Here is a 15,890-nt window from a genome sequence, read left to right as displayed (position 1 = left end):
ATGTGTCATCCACCCTTACTTAAGACGGTAGTCCCCATTTTAAAGCAAATTATTTACTCTTCTTCCACTCTGGTCATCTGTAAAGCTGGTATTTTGTTTTGAAAATGTCACAACATTCTGGTTGAGATTAGAATTTCTTATTAGTTTAGCAAAACAAAAAGCAGTCAAGTAGCACTTTAAAGACCAGCAAAATAGTTTATTAGGTGAGCTTTCGTGGGACAGACCCACTTCTTCAGACCATAGCCAGACCAGAACAGACTCTATTCTGGTCTGGCTATGGTCTGAAGAAGTGGGTCTGTCCCACGAAAGCTCACCTAATAAACTATTTTGCTGGTCTTTAAAGTGCTACTTGACTGCTTTTTGTTTTGATAGTGTATAGACTAGCACGGCTTCCTCTCTGTTGTTAGTTTAGCCTTAACAAATTCATGGGTTTGAAAAACATATCACAGACTGTGAACTCTGGTCTCCCACACCGTGAAATCTGGTCTTTTGTGTGCTTTTATTATATACAGGTTGAACCTCTCTCCTTCAGCAGCCATGGGACCTGACCAGTGCCAAACAAGAGAATTTTCTGGACCACGGGAGGTCAATACTGTCTAACACATTATCAACACTTTCACTGCTTACTAGGCTCTTGGTAGACATTTAGGGGTAAATTACAGCTACATAACAGCACAGAACACTGAAAGCCAGGACTGGTGGCCGTAAATGAATTTTATGGGACCACGGAAACTTGGCCCATGATGAGTGGCCTTCCAGATAACTAAAATCATGCCAGATTATGGACGTTGCCAAACGAGAGTATTGTGGATTAGAGAGGTTCAACCTGTACTATGTCCTTTGCACAGGGTAGACCAGCATTCCTCAAATGGGGGAAAGGCCATGAGCCAAAAGGGGATTGCAGGAGGGTTACAAAGTTATTTTAGAGAGGTCACAGTATTGCCACTCTTCCTTCTCCACTGCTGTTTTCAGAGGTGGGCGGCCAAAGAATGGCATCTGCTGACTGAGAGATCAGCTCTGCAAGCAGCAGTGCACAAGTTAGGTTGGCAAGATAAGTTAGTTCTCCAAGATAAGTACAAAAGAAGGATGAGCATCTACACACCCAGACATACGCCATTCCTGATCGTAATCGCGTTCTGCAAACTGCCTACCCTTGAACATCCCAATCCACTAGCAACAGACCATCAACTGAGATGCTTGTTGCTTTCCTAAGCTAGCCCAACTATAGCCATCATGAGTGATGTGAGGATTGAGCCCTCTACCCTGTGTCCCAGGTTGTTGTCACTGTAGAGCCCAATCCCTTCAGGAGCTAGTGGGCCATGACCTGGCAACACCCACATAGCTATGCCTTTGTGTTCCCCTCTGCAGCCAGGCACTGCCAGGGGCTGATGAAGACAAGGCAAGGGCCATGAGTACACTTTTAGAGATTTTAAAGTCAAAATGGACCACTGTGATCTAATCTGACATTCATAACACAGGCCATAGCACCCCTAAATTAATTACTGCTTTCAGCCTAGTAGTAATGATTGAACTATTGAATATCTTTGAAAAAAATATGCAGACTTTACTTTAAAAATTCCAATTAATTCACCACAACCCTTGGTAAATGGTTTCCATGGTTAATTATCCCAACTGTTAAGAATATGCAGTTTATTTCAAGCCTGAATTTCTCTAGCTTCAATTTCCAGCCACTGGATCCTTTTATGACTTTGTTTACTACAGTGAACACCTCTCTGTAATTAAATTTGATTGTGAGGAAAGGGTCCATTTTGTTTCAACTTTATTTTTAATGTAAAGGTTTTTTTTTCATTTGAAGCAATTTTGTTTAGAAATTGTATTTAGTTTAATAGCTTGCATTTTTAAAAAGGCTAAATTAAACCAAAATATTTTAGTTGACCCAATCTGACTTTTTCACATGGACTTTTTGTCCAATTTTGAGATGGGAAAAAATTAAAAAATCTTGGGGAAAAAATACCAAAAACAAGAATAAAGCAGTTACCATTTGGTGGCTTATACTTTCTCAGATGAACTACAGGCCAGAGATATTAGACAGCCATTTCAGGAATCCTTTCTAGGCCCCATTTCTATCCATATTATTAATGCATCTTATCCACTTTATAAATACTCAAAGACGTTTCAGCTCTTCCCAGATGCAAATCTGTCTTGCCCCAGTAGCTCTTGCCAACTCTCTCTTTTCTCATCCTTCAGGCATACACTGTAAATAGGAGAGTGCACAAGGTTCAGTGCTGAGCTGCACATTCCAGAGCCTCTTCTATGCCAAAATTGTGCATTCCCAGCTTTGCCAGAGCACGTGGAACCACTCACACGAGGGAGAAGAAATCAGGCTACCAACCATTTATGTTCTTATCTACACACTCGTCACTGTAATATCTGTGTGTTCCACCCTCCACCCCCACCCCCCCAAAAAAAAAAACTAAACCAACAAGGGGTCCAACCAATGAACTACATTCCTCCTTCTTCCCTCATTCTACTTTTATGTTTGTCTCAGAGAGAGAGAGAGAGAGAGAGAGAGAGAATGTGCTTCTCTTTACCCTTCTCCCTCTCCTTTTTTTTTTTTTGGAGGAGGGGGCAGGGGAAGCATTTGTTGCAAGAATACTAATATTATGGCTCCTGATAAGGAACATTTTTCTCTCAGTCACATAAAACAATTTAACAAAGTACAGAATTTTCTCCGTCTTTAATCTGAATTTTAAGTGTTTTGTCCTTTACCAAAATAGCTTTATTTAAATCTAGTTTGTAATCAATTTTAATTTGGCCTGCAGCTTTATGGGCTCTTGACAACCTCAACATGTCTTGAAAATGAAAGGAAATATTTTGCCAGGAGGTGGACATGGTTTTCATGCTGGAAAATGGCTGAGTATGCTCTCTGTTAAGATTGTAAAGTTAATTGCTTTAAATTCCTAGTAAAATCTTAGTACTAATCAAAATTATTTTGATGGTACTTTGAATTTCTGATATCTTGGGCATAGGAATTGTCTCTGAAACATTTTGATTTTTAACTTTTTATTTTTTTTTATTTTACAACAGTCAGAAAATGACCTGCATAAATTCCACGACTTTTGCTTAACACAATGATTTGATTATCTCTTTCAAGCTTGAGAGCAGTGTTTCTCAACCAGGGGCACATGTACCCTTAGGGGTAAGCTGAGATCTTCCTGGGGGTGCATCAACTCATTTAGATATTTACCTAGTTTTACAACAGGCTACATTTAAAAAAAAAACAAACACCACTAGTGAAGTCAGTAGAATCTAAAAGTTCATTCAGGCAATGACTTGTTTCTACTGTTTCATATGCCTTACACTGAAATTTAAGTACAATATTTCTATTCCAATTCATTTATTTGATAATAACATAGTAAAAAGTCAGAAGTTTTCAGTACTAGTCTTCTGTGATATTTTTGCATTTTTTTTGTAAGTAGGTTTCAAGTGAGATGTAACTTGGTGGTATGCAAAACAAATCTGACTCCTGAAAAGGGTCCAGTAATCTCAAAAGGTTGAATGATACTTGTTTCAAAACCTCCGATTACTTTAAGGCCATGTTTTTCAACCAATGGCACATGTAGAGAGAAGAGAAGAAGTCTGGGGGTACTTAATTTTTTTTTTTTTTTTGAAAAAGAGGCATTTTATAAAAAAAAGATTGAGAAACACTGCCCTAGAGTTCATCCAGGAGAAAGAGTGAAAGTGGAAACAGTGTTGTCAGGCAGAACATATCATGCCTTTTTACAGGTTGGGGGAAGATGTTAAAAAAAGCTAACTTGATTTTTTTGTCTTTGAAAGTTTCCTCCACAGTTTATTTTTCCGAATGTGCTGCTTATTCTAGAATTATGGAGTCTCATCACTCTGCTTAAAACTGTAATGAAAATAGAAAATGGCCAAAGAGAGGGTCCCGTCTTGTGCTGTTGATTGTGAGACCAACCTGGAGCCTGGCTATTCAATATCACATAGTTTGCTAGGACCAATTTCCAGGCGAGGTGTTCTAAATCATTTTGTACTGCAGTCTATATTTTAGTACACAGATTACCTTGTACATCTCTTCTTTCCCTTCACACTTCTGTGATCTAATTACCTTCCTATTCACAACAGAATGTCATTACCACAATTGTAACTATTATAGACTGTTGCTTAGTCCAGTAATAATGTATTAAAGTAACTCCTTGAAGTCTACGTGATGTACCCTGTTCTCTGAAAACATCCACGCAGTGTGCAGCGGCAGTCAGTAAAGCAAATAGGATGTTAGGAATAATTAAAAAAGGGATAGAAAATAAGAAGAATATCTTACTTCCCCTATATAAAACTATGGTATGCCCACATCTTGAGTACTGCATGCAGATGTGGTCTCCTCACCTCAAAAAAGATATACTGGCGTTAGAAAAGGTTGAGAAAAGGGCAACTAAAATGATTAAGGGTTTGGAACGGGTCCCATATGAGGAGAGGCTAGAGAGACTGGGACTTTTCAGTCTAGAAAAGAGGAGACTGAGGGGCGATATGATAGAGGTATATAAAATCATGAATGGTGTGGAGAAAGTGAATACAGAAAAGTTATTTACTTGTTCCCATAATATAAGAACTAGAGGACACTGAATGAAATTAATGGGTAGCAGGTTCAAAACTAATAAAAGAAAGTTTTTCTTCACACAGCGCAGTCAACCCGTGGAACTCCTTACCAGAGGATGCTGTGAAGGCCAGGACTCTAACAGAGTGTAAAAAAGAGCTCGATAAATATTTGGAGGTTAGGTCAATAGATGGCTATTAGCAAGGGGTAAGGTATGCTGCCTAGCCTTTTGTCGAAGGCGGGAGATGGATGGCAGGAGACAAATTGCTTGATCATTGTCTTCGGTTCACCTCCTCTGGGGCACCAGGCATTGGCTACTGTCGGCAGACAGGATACTGGGCTAGATGGACCTTTGGTCTGACCCAGTATGGCCGTTCTTATGTTCTTACCCAAATAAAACCTATTTTCCTCCCCCCCACAAAAAATTACACTTGTACAGTGAATAATGAATGATATGATAACAAAACAAACAAGCAGTCACGTAGCACTGTAAAGACTCAGAAAACAACGTATTAGGTGATGAGCTTTCAGGGGGAGATCCACTTCTTCTGATCTGCAGATAGTGTTGTACTGGAAATGGCATGACGGTTTTATAACACCGAGGGTGTATCTACACTAGCTGGCTACTTCGAAGGAGCCGGCACAAGATTGAAATAGCACGCATCGCGTCTACACGCACCATGTCCTATTTCGACGTTGAAGTCGATGTTAGGCGGCGAGACGTCAAAATCACTATTCCCATATGAAGATGGGAAGAGCGCCCTACTTTGCCGATCAGCGTCAAAGTAGGGCGTGTGTAGACGATCCGCGTCCTGCTACTTCGAAATAGTGGGGTTCTCCATGGTGGCCATCAGCTGAGAGGTTGAGAGACGTTCTGTCCAGCCCCTGAGGGGCTCGATGGTCACTGCATGCAGCAGCCCTTAGCCCAGGGCTTCTGGCTGCTGCTGCTGCTGCAGCTGGGGGTCCATGCTGCGTGCACAGGGTCTTCAACCGGTTGTTTGCTCTGTGGGTCTCGTGCTATGCAGGCCGAGTGTGTCTGGGAGGGGCCCTTTAAGGGAGCGGCTTGGGGCTTTGCTGGCCCCTTATTTCGACGGGGAGCACTTGTATGTGCAGACGCTCCGCATTTCCTTCTGGGGTGGCTCCTTTCGACGTTCTCCGTCGCTACTTTGATGTTGAACATCGATGGCACCAGCCCTGGAGGATGTGTAGACGATACGCGTTGAAGTAGCCTGTTTCGATGTACTTATGTCAAAATAGTTTACTTTGACATAGTGTGCTAGTGTAGACGTAACCAGAGATACAAAATAAAGGAAGGAAGGATGGAAGGATGCATGGATAGATGGATGGATGTGATGGCCAACTCCAAATGCCACTGCTTATTTTACCTTTGAAATATGGATTTTCCATCAGACTTTGTCTAATTGCTGCAGTGAAGCTAGAAAATACGCAGTCTTGACATTCTGATTTGTGCACATCTCTACAATGCAGCCATAGCTCACCCTGAGCACCATCCCAATTGATAATACAATAGATGCTTTTTATTAAGCAGGTTACAAGAGAACTTTGTGACTTCATTTACATTCCATGTAATGGAATCACTTAATTCAACACTGAAAAGAAGAGTTTGACCACCAGGATGGCCACAGCATTATATCCTTAACATTGTGGACCTTCTTAACCTTTGTTAGAGGATAAATCAGATTTTTCAGTGTGTCACATTTAGAAAGACTGGATTTTAGTAATTTGATTTGTTCACTGATTAAGGTTTTGTATTTATATTATCTAAAAAAATGTAAAATCTATACATTACAGTGCTGGTGCTGCTTGCACAGTTGATGAATCTTTTCCAAAGGCTCTGTGCAGTGCTAAACAGCAAAGACCTAAAACAGAGTCAGTAAGATGTCTGATAGAATTTTGCATCAAACCCACACTCAGAATGGGGAGGCTCCTGTCGTGATGCGCCATAGATCTGTGCTGAGAAGCAGAGTGTAAGGGATATGATAAAGCAAAAGTGGAGGTCTTCAAATATCTAACTGAATCCTTGAGTAAACTCTTGTATTTCTTTCTCACATTTCCATTTTAAAAAGAAAACAATTTAACAACAAAACAGGAAGAGGGAATGTTTCAGAGAATGTTCATTTTGTTTTCTGAAAAATGGCAATAAATATTCTTGTTCTAATTCTGAAATGTTTGAGATGAACTTTAGGTATGTGCTGGGGAAAGCCTTACAGGCAGGAGGTACCTTTTAGTATTTACTGTGATATCAAGTGGTAGAGAGGAAAAAAAGTAATTGTTTCTATTCTAACAATGCATCATAGTGTGTGTTACAGTACATAATAAAGCTATAAGAACAGATGTTAAACTACAGATACATAATTTGAAGGCAGCCTTATGTTGTAAACTTTAATTGCTATGTGGCAGGTAGTTAAAAAGATTATTGCATCAAGCTGAATACAGTTGTGATTATTCCCTTTTATGAATACATTTAGTATGACATTGTGTCAGGTATATTAGGTTTGTATGGAATTTCCTATGTTACAAAAATGATGAAGCAGCAAATATCACACATACTATATCAAAGCAAGTAGGCAAATAAAAATAAAACTGCAGAAACTGTAAGGGGGCTGGAAATAAGGATGATTCTGTTACAGAACTGCTGTTGATAAAATACTTATTGCACAATGTGGGGAAGATTAAGAATCCAGAATGTATTTTTCAATTTGCCAATGGGTTGTCAAAAGTGATACAGTCTATAATTAGCTCAGAAGAGAAATGTGGATTTCCTATTTAGAATTTAGAAAAGTATTTTAAATGTCTTAGTAACGTCCTTGTGGGTTTCATTCCCATAAAACAAGAAGCTACCAAGCACTCAAATCAACATTCTGACTTACTTTATTCCACTTCCAGATGCTGTTTTCACTGCAGGAATTTGAGTAGATTGCTAGCAATCAATGGAAAACTGGTATAACTCCCTCAGCCCAACCCCATTACTCCCTCCCCGCAGGCAGAGTCCAAGCATGCAAAAATTTGGCAACAAAAGCAAAGGTTTCAGAAAGCTGAGGTGTGAAAGAGAAAGCAGCAGAGTGGAGGTTGTTTTAACCATATCTGTGCTAACCATTACTGGAGGCACAGAGTGATGAAGGAAGTGCTCAGTCCACTAGATTGGAAAATCAAGGATACAGAATGATATATAAGATGGGGAATGGTACCGCTATTGTGGGGAACTTTTCTGGACTACACACCATGTTAGTGGAATTGGCTAGTGAAAAAATCTCAGCCCTTGCTACTACTTCCTTTATCAAGAGCATACCTGATCTCGAAGACTCCCCTTCCTCCTGCCTGTAGGGCAGAGCAGAGTCCTGGTAACCCACCATGGCTGGGCCCAGGACCAGTGTTCAGAGTGCTTGGGCAGTAAACCAGGAGAGATTAAAATGCTGCCCAGCTGATTTGCAGAATGCAACAGCTGGCAGCATGAGTTTCTACTGGTGGCATACATTCACACACACCTTGCTGCACCTAATATTTATTCTAAATATTCATGGAAAAAATTAGAGGGAACATTGCCCAGGATCTTGGGGGTACTTGACCCCCCAGTCTTATCAGGGTCATTTAGGACAGTGGCTAGGGCGTCCCCACTGTGTGGTGCTCTCCCTGCCCCAGCCACGTCTCTGACCACTGCTCACTACGCATAGGTCACTGCAAATACGAGTGATTAAGCAGCAACCCAGGAACACTAGGAGGCCATATGGGCAACTTAAAGGGAAACACAGCCTGTCGCACCTCTGTGGGCCTGGAGCCGCCACAAGCAGCCCTCTCTGGGCGACGGGGGAAGTTCAGCCTGCTCCTCACATGGCCCGACCCCCGCCCAGGCCCAGGCTGTGCTACAGGGACGCCGAGGGGCAGACACGTGCTCTGGCCGTGGCCACACGCCCTCAGGCGCTAGCTGGCGGGGCCCTTCCCCCACTCAGCCCCGTTGAGGTCACCCCCGCCCAGTCTGGCCTGTGAGACCCCTTGGCTGGTGGCCAGCCCCTGCGCTGGGCCCTCTGCCCAGGGTCGCCCTCACACCGCCCAGCTGCCCACCCTGCGTGGCTCCGGGCCCGGCTCCTGTCAGCGTGGCTGCAGCTCTGTCTCCAGTGCCGCTCCCTGGGCAGCTCCTCTGGTGCCTCCAGACAGGCGGCTCCGCTCCCCGCCCGGGCCTGCTCCTAGTCCAGCTCTGTGACCAGCCCGAACCCACTCCCCACCTGGCTCCTTCTTGTCCCTGACCCTGCTCCCTGCTCTCCCCTTAGCTCAGCCCTGTACTGCCTCAGGAAGCTACAGCGATCGGGGGAACGAGGACCCCAACAACCTCATTGACTTATGTGCCCTGTCAATCAGGCTAATCTGGACCACTGGACCCTCTCCACTGGCCCTGGAAACTGTCAATCTCAGGGTCATGCTTTCTCAATTGGCCCTGCCTCTTTCTTTTGGTTACAGTCTGTCAAGGTGCTACTGAGAATTCTGCTGGCCCTTGGAGTAGCTCTGTGGGTATCTAGAAGAAAAACTAGTTTAAATGGCTAGTCAAGGTTTTCCCTCTCTGTGGCAGTCTACAGGTGAGAGATGGGTAGTCCTGAGGACCTGGCCTCCAAATTTCTTGTCTGTGAAACTAAACTGCATTGTTTAAATACTTCCTTAAATTATAAAGAGCCTGACTCTCAGCTACACTCAGATCTCTTTACATACCGTGGTGAAATTATATTTATACCCCTGTGAATCTTCTTCACACAGAAGTATGGAGGGGCCTGACAAAATGATAATCAGACCCATCATATTTTTGAATGGTAAAGGTACATTGTAGTAATCAGTTTGAGAGAATTGTTTTGAAAAAAATTCCAAGGGATGTTGTTGCTAGTTTCACAGATTACTCTTCTGGGGTCTACAGTGCTTAACTCTCTGCCCACAGTTGCTCCTTCCTCTCATCTGCTTGCAGGTTTCACTTCAATAAGGGAGCTACAACACTAGGAGAGGTATTAACATAACATGCTGCTGCCAGAGTCTTTAAATGCACATAAAGACCTGGAAATAATCCCCCACCACTTTAAAAAAACAGATCATCCCAATCCCAAGAATGTCCGTAGCCACATCACAGTGCTCTTTACTGGGAAAATGGAGAAAGGCTTTTTGCTAATGCAGTGAGAAAGTTATGAGGAAGATAAATATGTATATCAAATCTGATCTTGTGTCCATTCTTTTCTGATTCACTATATTTTAGAGCTCAGCAGTCAGAAGTTCAGTGAAAAACAAAGCAGCCACTGAAATGCCAGAATTGTAAAGCTGTGCAACAAAAACACTAATGCCACCAACAACTTATACTTTACAATTTAAACACTAAGCATAATGTAGCCTACACTGGAAAACCACATTTCTGGAGGAATGTGGCAAAAAAATCCAAATACATGCAAATATTCAGGAAGCAGTAGATTGAAAATTATCTTACCAAATGCTTAGAGGAAAAAAACACAAAACCTTGATGACAGCAAGGGAGCTCCTGTCTTTTCAAGTATTTTATTGGACACACTCAATCTCCACAAATTACAGAAACCAACCAAATAATAAAAAGCCTACATATATTCCTACTAGGAACCCGTGTTGCCAACTGTAAATTATGGATATCAAGAATGACATGTTAGTGCAAGCCTTTATATTTCCTGTTTGTAAGCAGAAGTTGCTCAGCATTCTAATTCTCATTTACACAAAGGCCCCTTCACATTGCCTTAAAACGTGCATAAATGTAAACCTAGTTTTAACATAAATGTGGATAGGGCCTTATCACTATGGAGCATTCCGTCTAATTCTTTGAAGTGAGCTGATGTTGGAACAGCAGAGCTGGAGAGAAACTCCCCAAGATCTACCAGTAGAAACAAACTCTTTCCTGAGTTCTTTGGGCAGGATGCTGAATACTCTGACAATCAGGTAGCATCTGCATCATGGTTCTCATCTCTGCACATTAGTACCACCTCATCCCATAGCACAACAATCAGTTTGGAAACACCCCTTCTTTTCCCCTGGTCCCTGTGCAGATCAGTGTTTCAGTCCCCAATGACACTAGTCTGAGTTCTAATTCTGAGTCAGTCCCTTTTAAAGTTTCTCCTAATGTTCTTAGTGAGTAGGAAACCCTCTTGCTATGAAAGGCTCTCAGCTATTCTGTTCCCTCAACCTCAGACTTGATACAAAAAGAACTGCCTCTCACTACTCTCACAAGGTCTGCCTCTGTACCCAAAAGACCGCAAGATCCAGCCAAGATATGGATTCAATTTAAACTTTCCTTCCTCCCTTGGAACATTACCTGGATTACTGGGCAGGCACCCATTTGCTTCTGCCTGGCCTGAACTTTTCTAAGGTGTTGGGGTTTACATTGACAAAGCAAACTGGGCAGGGTATTTTTGGCCTGATTGGGTTCACTGTCAGGCTCATTACATCCCCAATGGGAGCCTAATGAAGTTATTTCACAATGAAAATGAAGAGACATTTAGTGACTGTGTGAGTTTTGCCAATTGTATGTAGAATTGTAAAGATGGACATGACGTGTGCATGATAAGGAGAAAAAGTGAGTCCCTTCAGCAGAGAACTTACAGCCATAGTTGTCAAGTTACATGGGCCCATGGGGCCTTCACTCCCACAATATTTTTGGAATGTGGATGCAGCTGCCCCATGTCTAATTTTATATTTTTAGAGCTGTCTTGTCTATCGGATTATAACGGGGTTCAACTCATCACTGTGGTGCCTCCTGCTGCTCACATTCTGAATTAGCTTGATCTCTGGCTGGTGTGTTGCCCACCATTGCTTTGCAGTCCCTATGCTTTGCGCTGAACAGCGTCATTCCCCGGATCATGGTGTCCTCTTTGGCATTGCCCACTGCTAGGTCTCTTGTGCCCATTCCAGGGCTCTTAGCAGTCTTCAGTCCCATACCTGCCACTGTGGCTAAATACAGCCAAAGTCTAGCTCCTCCACCTCAGGGGAAAGTTGCAGTCTGTACTGGCCTCTATTCTTAGTGGCAAGGTACAGTGCAAAGGGGGAGGGAAGGACCTAGACCCATCCACTGTCATAGAACACTAGGACTGGAAGGGACCTTGAGAGGTCATCGTGCCCAGCCCCCTGCCCTCATGGCAGGACCAAGTTCTGTCTTGACCATCCCTGATAGACATTTATCTAACCTGTTCTTAAATATCTCCAAAGATGGAGATTCCACTACCTCCCTTGGCAACTTATTCCAGTGTTTCACCACCCTGACAGTTAGGAACTTTTTCCTAATGTCCAACCTAAACCTCCCCTGCTGCAGTTTAAGTTCATTGCCTCTTGTTCTATCCTCAGAGGCCAAGAAGAACAAGTTTTCTCCCTCTTCCTGATGACACCCTTTTAGATACCTGAAAACCGCTATCACGTCCCCCATTAACCTTCTCTTTTCCAAACTAAACAAGCCCAATTCTTTCAGCCTTTCTTCATAGGTCATGTTCTCTAGACCTTTGCTCATTCTTGTTGCTCTTTTCTGGACCCTCTCTAATTTCTCCACATCTTTCTTGAAATGGGGCGCCCAGAACTGGACACAATACTCCAACTGAGGCCTAACCAGTGCAGAGTAGAGCAGAAGAATGAATTCTCATGTCTTGTTCACAACACACCTGTTAATGCATCCCAGAATCATGTTTGCTTTTTTTGCAACAGCATCACATTGTTGACTCATATTTAACTTGTGGTCCACTATAACCGCTAGATCCCTTTCTGCCATACTCCTTCCTAGACAGTCGCTTCCCATTCTGTATGTGTGAAGCTGCTTGTTCCTTCCTAAGTGGAGCACTTTGCATTTGTCTTTATATTTGTCACTATACTGGGTCCCAGCCCAGGGACTCCCTGGCACCAACTTTGTCTTCCCTTCCTTCACTCCCCTTTACTGCCTCTTGTTCCCTGGGCTACTTCCCCTGTGCCCACTGCAGTCTCCTGGCTCCCTGGCCTCAAGGCCTGCAGCCTGGCAAATGTCAGGCCAGAGCCCCTCTCTCTCTAGTTCCCCTGAGCCTGTCCAGCACAACTCTCTCCACATATTTCTCTCCTAATGGGAGCCAGTCGTGCACCTTCCCTGGTCTGGATCCAACTGCCTCTGGTAACAGAGCTGCTCCTTATACACAGAGCTGCTCCAGCCAGCTGCCTTTTCACTGGTTCCTTGTAAGCCTCTCACTGATTAGCTGAGGCTCTGCACAGGCTCCCTCCAGTATATTTTAACCCCTTTCCTGCTGGAGTGGATCAGTCACTGCATCACAAGCTTGGACTGGAGTCACTGCCCTGTGCCTTCACTTTGGGGGACCCTCCACTTCAGGCGGACACAGGATCCAGGGTGGACAGGAGAATAATGGGAGACCTGGAACAGACAGCAGCAAATGACCTACTCAAAAATAAAAATAAATTTTATAACCCTAGTTAAAGTAATATTTAAGAACTATTTTACAAGTTCAATTTGCTTGGCTAGTTACATCCAGTGGTGCCTGGCCATCTACAGAACTCAAGTTCCAGTATGCATTAGAACAATATCTTTCACTTTTACAGAGCATTTTGTGGGAGGCTCAAAACACTTTGTTGACTTCAATTAGATCAATGCATTTAAATTTCACAGTGAAACAAAATCATGCCTAAAGATCATGTGGGTTAATAATAAAGTGAGTCGCACAAAGCCATAAAGAAATTAAATAAAAAGTATGCAATCTACAGAATAAGCATTACTGTGGTGGGATTTAATTGGCTGTTTCACAAATAAAGTGCACTGGAAGGTGAGGTAGTAAGTCAGAAGCATTCACTAGTATTTTTGTTACCTTTTTCAAATTGGCAGGTTATTTTTCCGGGCTGTAACCTGAGTGAACAAAGAAGAAATTCATTTGCTAAGAGCAAGAAGCCCCCACTGTCTCATGTGGGTAACAGACCCCTCATTTGGAAATAGGAAAGAATGACCTTGAAGTAAAGAAAAGCGAAGGAGCATGTCTAGTGGCTAGAGAAGCAAACTGCTACACAGCATTTCTAGGTTTATAGTCTGGACTCTGCTGCTGAGTAGACACAAATAATTCCTACTGGCATCTCATATGTCTGATTTGAGGCTTAATTAATTATTGTTTATAAATGGCTTGAGATCTTTAATGAAGGTTTCTGTAAATACATCTAATCTATTTAAGTATTAATCTCTAGGTTTGTATGAGCAGGGAAGACTCTTCCTTTTATAAGCCACAGGCTAATTTTGGGGTCGCTTCTATTCAAGATTTTAACCCCCTTTCACATAAAAATCTGTTTTGTCTTTGAAAACAGCAGTAGTCTTCAATAGCATGACACCATTTCCATACAATTTAATTGTCTCAGATGTCATCATAAAATGTTTATGAACTTCATCTAGTTTCTGATTTTGTAGGACCTACATTGCAAACTATGATCTCTGTTTCGCTGCTGATCTATTTTATTTCTCTGAGTTGCCAAATAAAAATAAGCGTGATTGTAACTAAAAACTGGCTGACTGGGCAATAAAAGGGCAGATGAAATTTAATGGTGACAAATACAAAGTAATGCACATTGGGAAATATAATTACAACTATATACATAAAAATAATGGGTCTAAATTACCTGTTACCACTCAAGAAAGAACTTGGAGTCATTGTTCACAGCTCTTTGAAAATATCCACTGAATGTTCAGTGGCAATAAAAAAAAGTGAACAGAATGTTGGAAATCATCAAGAAAGGTCAGATAATAAATATCATGTTGCCTCTATGTAAGTCCATGGTATGCCCACATCTTGAACACTACATGCAGATGTGGTTTCCCCATCTTGAAAAGATATTGGCTACAGCTGCATTAGCAAATTGTGTTGACAAAACCCCGGTTTTGTTAACAAAACTGGTGGAGCATCCACGCGCAAACTGTGTTTTGGTTACAGTCTGTCAACAAATTTGGCACTTCTGCCGACAACCTTCGACCTCTTCCAGGTGAGGAAGAGTGTCTTTTGTTGACAGGTTCTCTCAATAAAAAAGCTGTGTGGACACTTTGGGGGGCCTTCTCTCGACAGACAGGGCATCCAGGTCAATGGGCAGCCCTGTCTGCAGTGCTTCCAGGTGCCTGTTTTGTCGAGAGAGCAGCTGGGCAGTCCAGCCACTCTGTCAACAGAGCAGAGGACTCTTCTGGTTGGCTTTTGTGTGTGGCCACACTCTGTGGACAGAAGTTTTGTCAGGAAATCTCTTCCGACAGTGACTTCTGTCAACAGATCGCTGTTGTGTAACCATAGCCATGCTGGGATTGGAAAAGGCACAGAAAAGGGCAACAAATTTGATTAGCAGTATGGAACAGCTTTCACCAGAGGAAAGGCTAATAAGACTAGGACTTTTAAGCTTGGAAGAGACAACTGAGGAAGGTTAAGATAGAGATCTATAAAATCATGACTAGAGTAGAGAAAGTAAATAAGGAAGTGCTATTTACTTAGTCTCTTAACACAAGAAGGATTCGCCAAATGAAATTAAAAGACAGCAGGTTTAAAACAAAACAATGGAAGTACTTCTTCACACAATGCACAGTCAGCCTGTGGGTTTTACAGACCAAGACTATAACAGGTTAAAAAAAAAGAACTTCATAAGTTTAAGGAGCATATATCCATACATGGCTGTTAGCCAAGATAAGCAGGGATGGTTTCCCTAGCCCCTGTTTGCCAGAAGCTGTGAATGGGCAAAAGGGGATGAGTCACTTGACGATTGTCCCTTCTATTTATTTCCTCTGGGGCATCTGGCGTTGGCTGCTGCTAAAACAGGATACTGTGAGAGACGGACCTTTAGTCTGACCCAGTGTGGCTGTTCTCATGTGTTAATATTCACATGGAATAGAATTCACATCCTGTTGAAAAACCTCTGTGGCTTGTACAAAATATAAAAGCAAAGGAAGGTTTAAGGTAGGAGTTAAAATTCCTTGTTTGGATAAAGAGTGCCTGGAGAATGAAGAACTGAAACAAACAAAAAAAAAATCATTAAATACCATGAGGATTATGTCAGCATTTCCTGGAAGTTGTGTGTGCTTGAAGAATGTTTGTCTAAAATCAAGTTTTGGAGAAGTCTTTCAATGATGGAATCTGTTTGCCCAAGAGATTCTGATCATGACTTATTTGTTGTGTGGGGCAATTTTTTGCACACAAATAATTTATTTGCCAAAAATGCATTTTGGTCGATATGAAACTATTCATAAATATGGCAAACATTCACTGAACAGCTTAGCACAGAAGCAGTTTTCAATATAGATTCACAAGGAGACCTAACAGGAGGAGTTGATGGTTGT

At 42.2% G+C, this 15,890-nt stretch overlaps 1 long non-coding RNA gene across 2 annotated transcripts in view; it reads right to left on the bottom strand.

The window, feature by feature from the left end:
* Positions 1 to 15,890, bottom strand: part of LOC142002036 (uncharacterized) — a 228,587-nt gene that overhangs the window by 104,786 nt on the left and 107,911 nt on the right. For both annotated transcript variants that reach the window (XR_012642605.1, XR_012642606.1), the window contains exon 3: positions 13,408 to 13,445. This is a non-coding gene — a long non-coding RNA (uncharacterized LOC142002036). The remainder of the gene's footprint in view (positions 1 to 13,407; positions 13,446 to 15,890) is intronic.

Source organism: Carettochelys insculpta, chromosome 26 (assembly GCF_033958435.1).
Source record: "Carettochelys insculpta isolate YL-2023 chromosome 26, ASM3395843v1, whole genome shotgun sequence".
Classification (NCBI taxonomy): Eukaryota; Metazoa; Chordata; order Testudines; family Carettochelyidae; genus Carettochelys; species Carettochelys insculpta.
Note: the sequence above shows the minus strand (reverse complement) of the source record. Positions and strands in the feature narration are given on the sequence as shown.